The sequence below is a fragment of the Gossypium raimondii genome, chromosome 1, assembly GCF_025698545.1.
Source record: "Gossypium raimondii isolate GPD5lz chromosome 1, ASM2569854v1, whole genome shotgun sequence".
Lineage (NCBI taxonomy): Eukaryota > Viridiplantae > Streptophyta > Magnoliopsida > Malvales > Malvaceae > Gossypium > Gossypium raimondii.
In genome coordinates, this window is record NC_068565.1 from 35,311,805 (window position 1) to 35,319,092 (window position 7,288).

Below are 7,288 nucleotides of genomic sequence, written 5' to 3' on the forward strand. Positions count from 1 at the left end.
CTAATTTTGTATTATCACATATTGAAATAATATTTATTTGTTTCAAGACTAAATAAGATACATATTTTTTATCCGTAATGATAGAATTCATTACTACATTCTCATATCCTTCCTCAAAGAATATTAACAGAAACAAAATATTGGGGCATACGCCACATATGTGGCCAATAATCTTTTATATTACATTGATAGCATATGTTATCTTTACCCTTTTAAGAGTTATCTTGAGAACTCTCGTTATTCTCTTATTTAGTACCATGTTGCCACTTTTAGTGGTCTATGATTATATCTTTTATTTTCTTTATGTTTGCATTCACTTTGGGGAATGCAACAAATCTGATAGGACAGGATTCTAAACGCCTCCATTTATTCTTTATTTCATAATCATCATTATAAAACATGCGTGGATCTCAAATCAAAACCTATCTATCATGATTAGTCTCCAATTACAATAAACATGATATAATAAATAAATCATAGTAAAATACACCTGAGATTCTTTAACATCACTGTTATCACCCTGGCTATTATCATGAGCACTGAGTGGTTAAAAGCTCTAATGACTAGCCATAGTGTGCATGCCTAAATTGAAATAGCAGCAACTTTAAGAGGCAATCGACAATAGTAAATTTCAGGATATTTTTGTGACTTATGGAGAAAAATAGTTAAAAGAGAATCATGCTGATAACGTGATATAAAATAAAAAAAGATAGAAAATAAAGAACAAAGAAAATATGAGAGCAAAAGAGAGAGCGTATTTTATTGATCAATTAGAATATTTACAAAGTTTCTCCAAAGTCTCTATTTATAGGCATAAGAAGTATAAATGAAGTAGAGATCTACTTCTAATGACTATTTAAATTTAAAATACATTAAAACTTATCTTGATCTTGATGGGCATCCACTTAATAAGATATTCACAACACATATGATGTTTACTCTTCTTGTTATTTTTATTGGAAATATAACATCCAAAAAACTGGGTTAGAAGAAATGAGGTTTTGAAACCAAGAGTGGTCATCCCTTTATTATGTGTTTAGATCTTGAAAATTTTGACAGGTAAATTGATTTGGATTAGTGGTCAAGTGTGCTAGGTATGTGTGTGAGGTTTTGGGTTCGAATCCTATTTCTGGAAACTTTGTTATTTTACTTAAACCCTTACCCTTGAACGTTTGGCTTACAAGTTAAATTTGGTCAATTGATGTTAAGAATGAGCTTGCTGGTTCAATGATTAAGCTTTTGTATAATCATCGGTCTTGTGTTCGAATCTCTGTGAAAGCAATAGAGAATGTTTTATTTTTGAATTTCATTAAAAGGTAGTTAGTTTTGGTTGGTTATTTAAAGCTTCCAGAAACTTCCGACGCTTTTATTTTCATTTTGTTATTTCTTTTTCTGCGACTTTTTCTGTCATTTTGTTTCCTTTCTTCAGTTTCTTCATTTTGGTTCCTTATTGTCAAGTGACCTTTCTTTTTTATTTTATGTTACATTACACTAATTCTATATGGGGTCTGACTTCTCCTTCAAGTTAATTCATTGGCCGCAAGTTCAATTTAAAAGTTTTGGTGTCGAAAGTTCTTCGACGTAACATTTATTTTGGAACGTTAGTTTTTAGCGATTTGATTGCAAATTAATCGTTTGTTGGGAAATTTCTTATTGTTTAGGGACGATAATTCATCATTGTTTCTCCTGCATCGAGTCCGTATCAGGAGGGTATCAGAAACCCATTCCTCTTCAAATTTTAGTTGTCAGGAAACGAGACTGTCAATGCCACACAGCCGTGTAACTTACTGTTCATGACGGTAGGAGGCACACGGGCTAGACACATGGGCAAACAAATAGGAGGGTGTTGGACCGTGTGGGGGCACAAGAGCCAGCTATCTAGGCCTGTGAAAGCACACGGTCTTGTGGACTAATGTTTGAAAATTTTCCCTCGGGCCACAAGCGTCGTTCGAAATAAACGCAGGCCTACTGTAGGGTCTGTATGATCCAAATTAAACTATATAACCTGATATGTGATGATCTGATGATAAATAACTGATATGTGATGATCTGGTGCTATATTTGAACCTAAGGGAGTATGATCTCTTAGAGCATAATGTGCTATGGTCTAATGTGTGTGAATTATCCAAGTACGATCTGTATTTTATTAAGTTGGTTAGTACTCTCCGCCTTACTTTGCTGATGAAGAATATGCGATATCTGATTATGTTAGATTGATTGTTGTTGCTTCTGGTTTGTAATTTTCTACGTTACACTGTTGTTAAGAATGCACAATATCTGAACATGTTAGATTAATTGTTACTGGTTCTGATTTACAACCGTGCATGTGACTTCATGGAAAATCTGGTATGATTTGTTGAGGTTTGATAAGTCTAACCAAAACATGAACTCTCATGTCTACTGATTCTGTTATTGAATGATAACATGACTTACATGCTCATCACTTCGATTTTCTATATGCATGCCATGACACATTGCATGGGATTTGGGTTGATGTGAGCAAAGAAAGTTCTGGTAGTTTAATGATCTGCATTATCTGGTGGTTTATCCGCATTTCTGTTCTGACAGTTCAACTATAATATAGTGGTTTGACCACGTATATCTGGTCTGGCAGTTTCAACTGCAAATATTCTAGTGGCATTGTCCACAGTTATCTGTTGGTGTGATCTTTGGTATGTAGCGGAATTAGGTAGGATGTTTTCTGATAAATATGCATTCTGATTTGTTTGAAAAATACTACATTCGCATAAACATACGTGCTTTTCTATGCTCTGTTCCATTTTGTTCTGTTCTGTTCTACTCTATTTGGTTCTGTTTCATTTGAATTGTGTTGTTCTGCTCTGTTCTGTTTTGCTTTTTTATATTGTAATACTTCTATTGAAACCTCTATGATACTTTAGATTTGTTCTGTACTGGTTATGCAACTGTCATTAAATGCTTGCGTTACTACGATATATATTACGCTTTGTTTATTTGTATTTTGAGGTTGGTTTTACGCGGTGCTTGGTGACTCACCCTTGTTTTACCTTTATCTGTTCAAGAAAAACATTTCATTTAGGATCGGAGGGATGCGGGAGCTCGGATTGTTTTGCACTGAGATAACTACATTTTAACCCATTGGATTTGTAAACTGTGTTGGACTTGTCTTGTTTTTCTTTTTATAATCTCGTCAGTATTTGATAAGTTCTAAAATAAAAATACAAAATCATCTAAACCGACTAAAATGAATTTCTAGTTTTCAGAGTCAAAACTCTGAAAAGAAGTACGTTTTTAATACGTTGGTATAACTCATCCAGATTCGGCTTAAACTTCTAGGCCGGGTTTGGGGTGTTACATTTAGTAGTGTTAGAGCCAGGTTTGCAAAACTCAGAATGTGGTTTTCAGGTTCAAAACTCTTTTTGAAAAATGTTTGAAGTAAATGAAACTTTTGATTGACTTCAAAATTTGGGGTTTTGAAAAGTGTATATTCAGATTTTGATTATTTTTGAGTCTGTAAATAGAGGATCCAAGACTCTGACGCCGATCTGTGGGCATCTCTACTTTAGCTATGTGAAATGAGCTAACACATACTGTAGTGTTTGGTTACTTTGTTCTAGCTAAAATAATGGAAATTCTGTGGAAACATCTGTTAAAACTTTAGACATAGGATTGTTGATAAACCTAAGTTAATTCATAGAATCTCTGAAACTGTAGATTCGTATAATAAGTATAGGTGGCCTTAACCGTTAGGTGATTCGAGTTAAGTTCTCTTCTCGGGGCAATGAGCCAATATGAGAATTCATGAATCTATAAGGACACTCAAATCTATGAGCAGTAACCAGGAAATGTGGGATGCTGCGGTGCCCGAATTATGTTTAGTGATTCACAAAGGTCAATTAGACCTAATTTGAGTCTGTGGGTTAATGGTCCAAGATTGAGCAACTCCAGATTATAAGAAGATTGTGAGTTCTAGTGATTCAAACTCGCGATAGAAGAATCATTAGCGATTTTCATGATGTGTGCTTGTGATAAATTACAATGGTGAATAAAAAGTTGTTGGAAATATTGATTGTTTTGTATTAAATTTGAGTTGCCCAACGACAACGTGGTGGTCTGTACAATATATATTCTGTGGTTTAGGAACTGATGGGATGGTGGGAATTTCAGGGACGAAAATCTTTTAAGGGGGAGAGAGTTGTAACATCCCAAAAAATTGGTTAGAAGAAATGGGGTTTTGCAACCAAGAGTGGTCATCCCTCGATTATGAGTTTAGATATTGGAAATTTTGACAAGTAAATCGGTTTGATTTAGTGGTCAAGTGTGTTGGGTATGTGTGTGATATTTTGGGTTCAAATCCTATTTCTTAAAATTTTGTTATTTTGCTTAAACCTTTACCCTTGAATGTTTGGCTTATAAGTTAAATTCGGTCAATTGATGTTAAGAATGAGCCTTCTAGTTCAATGGTTAAGCTTTTGTATAATCCTTGGTCTTGTGTTTGAATCCTGACGAAAGCAATAAGGAATGTTTTATTTTTGAATTTCGTTAAAAGGTAGTTAGTTTCATTTGGTTATTTAAAACCTTCTAGAAACTTTTGGCACTTTTATTTTTAGTTTGTTCTTTCTTTTTCTACGACGTTTTCTGTCATTTTGTTTCCGTTCTTCAGTTTCTTCATTTTGGTTCCTTATTGCAATTGACCTTTCTTTTTGTTCTGTTATGTTACATCGGTTATGTATGGGGTTTAACTTCTCCTTCTAGTTAATTTGCTGGCCGGTAAGTTCGATTTAAATAGGAAATGATAAATTAAGGCCAGAAAAGAGAAGATGACATCCTAAGAAGCCTTGGAAATATTAAGAATCCACAACTTCTTTCAATGGCTCTAATTCCCCCTCCAAGAAAAAGATCTTGGCAAGAAAAATCTCGAAGATGATTCCCACAACCTAAAAGATTTTTAAAACAACTTTTAAAAGAAACTAAAGAGCAATTTTTGAAGAAAAACTTAAAGAGAATTATTATTACCTTAAAAAAATTAATTGTTCATCTATAAGGGTGAATGTCCATGCTACTGTTCCTAACCCTAATGGAATGACTAACATGACAACTTATCAAATAAAAAAAACAAAATAATTCTAAGTGTGGACTTTTAATGGGAATTCAGCCGAAGGAATTAAATGGGCTCCTTGGGCTGAATTCTTACATGATGATTGACCTATTAAAATAAAAGTGGACTTATAGTTTAAATATTTTACAATTTGGGCGACTTTGATAATTTGACCTGATATTCAATTAAATTTCTTTCCAAACTTCATGATGGGCTTGTATACTTCTCAATGGGCCATTTTTTCAAGAACTTGGTATTGTGATCCGTTTGCTGTCGAAATTGGCTTGTTTAAGCTCGTACATGAAATCTAATGCGTCTTGACTTCAAAATTTGGTTTCTTGGACCATTATTTCCACGATTTGAAATCTTGATTTTATTGATTCTTGAAATTGTCTGAAACAACAAAATTGGACCAAAATTGGACCACGGTTGTGTGTGTGCATCTAGGGCCTTGGTAATGAAGTTATGGATGATCCCATTTAATCTTGCTCAAATTTGCTTGGCCTTTGATCTCAATATTGGGCCTTGAGAAAATTTCAGCTAATTAAGTTCATCAGCCTGATTTTAGGCCTCGAATCTGAAACATCAAAGGGAGATAAGTCAGAAATATTAAAAGTAGGACTTACATTTTACTTACTGGACAGATTTATTTGATAGGCGTTGTCATTGATCCGCTTGAGTAGTGGAAACACAAAAATATATAGAATTTTTAAGGACCTTTTGAGCTCTAATTCATGCAGTTTTGTAGTAAATTTTTTCAAAATTCACACTTTAATTATGACATAATGTTACTCTTAATAAAGTTTTCATATCATACCATAAAATTTTTAATTGTTTAGGAGAGCTAGACATGCATGAAAGTTTAAGTCTCTAGAATTAAGTTAGTAATTTCTGGAGGTGAAATCTTAGGAGGCATGAAATTCTGAAATTGACTCAGGTAAACTTTTGTTTGGACCGTTTGAGCCTTTCAAGCCAACCTTAACGAATATCTATGTAACGTCCCAAAATTTTAATTTTGGGTATTGTGTTTGTGTGACACAAAATATCTGTTTGCTTTAGTGGTTATGTGTTCTGGGTGTGTTTGAGAGGTCCCAAGTTGAAGCCAGGACTTGGACAAATTTTGGTATTTTTATGAATAACTCCTATCTTTGGTCAGTAGATTTTTAAGTAAAAGTTGGCAAATAATTAACAAAATGGGCCTCCTGGCCTGGTGGATAAGTGGACTGTTGGTGTGAAGGAGGTTCTTTGTTCGAATCTTGGTGTGGGCATTATTTTTGCTCGTGCGTCCAAGAGAGTCTGAGATGGACTAAAAATTTGAGTAGTGGATTTAGTGGGGAGTTTGATGGAGAGAAATAAGGGATTGGGGGTGGTTATCAAATATTCCTCCACCTTCTTACCGTTTTTCTCTTCACTGCTGCCAAATTTCTACTTTCTTTCACCCTTCATCTTCTTGATTTTTCTTTTCCCACTCTGTCTCGTGTCGCTCCACGTTTGTCTGCCATCATTCGATAAGTTTTAGATAAGTGATTTGTCTCTATTTGCTAACTTTCTTCTGAAGTGTTTTGATTATGCTAATTAGGGGAGGATTCAAGGGCTCGTAATCACCAATCGGGGTCTTAGTTTGTGTGGGAATTACTGTTCATCGGTTGAAGGTAAAGTTTAGTCGCTTAAAGGTTAAAACCTCGATACGAGTTTGATTTGGGATCACGTTATGTGAGATTAAATTAGTGTTATTTGTTTAATTATAGGCTTTGGAGTGCTCGTGAACTATTTTAGCATCAAACAAAACCAGGTGCGTACCCGAAACACAGAAAATGGGATTTGGCGAAAAGCCAAAATATTTTGTTGTTTGGACAGCAGCAGTAGGATAACTTTGAAAAATCACCATAAATTGTGGAAATCAAATTAAAGGATTTACAAATTATAGAATTAAATCTTATTAAGTCTAGTTTCCCATGAAGAAACAATGTAGGTAATGTAACTGTAAATCGTGAGATGTAATAAGCTTTGTGAGACAAGGTCAGAATGAATTCGGGTTCCCATATTCTGACTTTGGAAAATCATAAAAAATTGGAGAAAAATAATTAGGGGTTAAAATTTACATATTTAAATTATTAATGAATCAATATTCAATAGAAACAAACGGTCACATCACCCAAAATTTTTACTAAGAGATAATTAATTTTTAGCAAAGAAAGGTTGAAGCTGTCA